Here is a 758-nt window from a genome sequence, read left to right as displayed (position 1 = left end):
TATATGTCAATAAAAAATAAATAAAATTAAAAAAAAAACCCTCCCCAGTTCCCATTGAAAACCGACCTATTTGTCTAAAAAAGACAAACAATAGACAACATATCCATGAAAAGGTGCTCAACGCCAATAATCATGAAGGAAATGCAAATCAACACCACAGTGAGATATCGCCTCACACCTGTTAGGATAGCTTGTTAAAAAAACAAAAGACAGCAAGCGTTGTCAAGGATGAGGAGAAACTGGAACCCTTGAGCACTGTCGGTGGGATTCGTAAACTGATGCAGCCACTGTGGAAAACAGAATGGAGGTTCCTTAAAACTTTAAAAATAGAACCACCATATTATCCAGCCATCTCACATCTGAGTATTTATCCAAAAGAATTGATCTGGATCTCGAAGAGATACCTGCACTCCCGTGTTGATTGCAGTGGTATTCATAATAGCCAAGATAGAGAAACAACCCAAGTGTCCACTGAAAGATGAATGGATAAAGAAAGTGCAGTCTATATGTACACGGGAATATTATTCTGCCTCAGAAAAGAAAGAAATCTTGCTATTTGCAACAATGTGGGTAGACGTGGAGGACATTATATCAATACTAAGTGAAATGAGCCAGACACAGAAAGACAAATACTGTATGATCTCACTTATATGTGGAATCTACAAAAGTTGAACTCGTAGAAGCAGAGAGTGGAGTGGTGGTTACCAGGGACTGGGGTAGGGGAAGTGGAAGATTCTGGTCAAGGGTATCGAGTTTCA

This window comes from Tursiops truncatus, chromosome 12, assembly GCF_011762595.2.
Source record: "Tursiops truncatus isolate mTurTru1 chromosome 12, mTurTru1.mat.Y, whole genome shotgun sequence".
NCBI lineage: Eukaryota > Metazoa > Chordata > Mammalia > Artiodactyla > Delphinidae > Tursiops > Tursiops truncatus.
Note: the sequence above shows the minus strand (reverse complement) of the source record.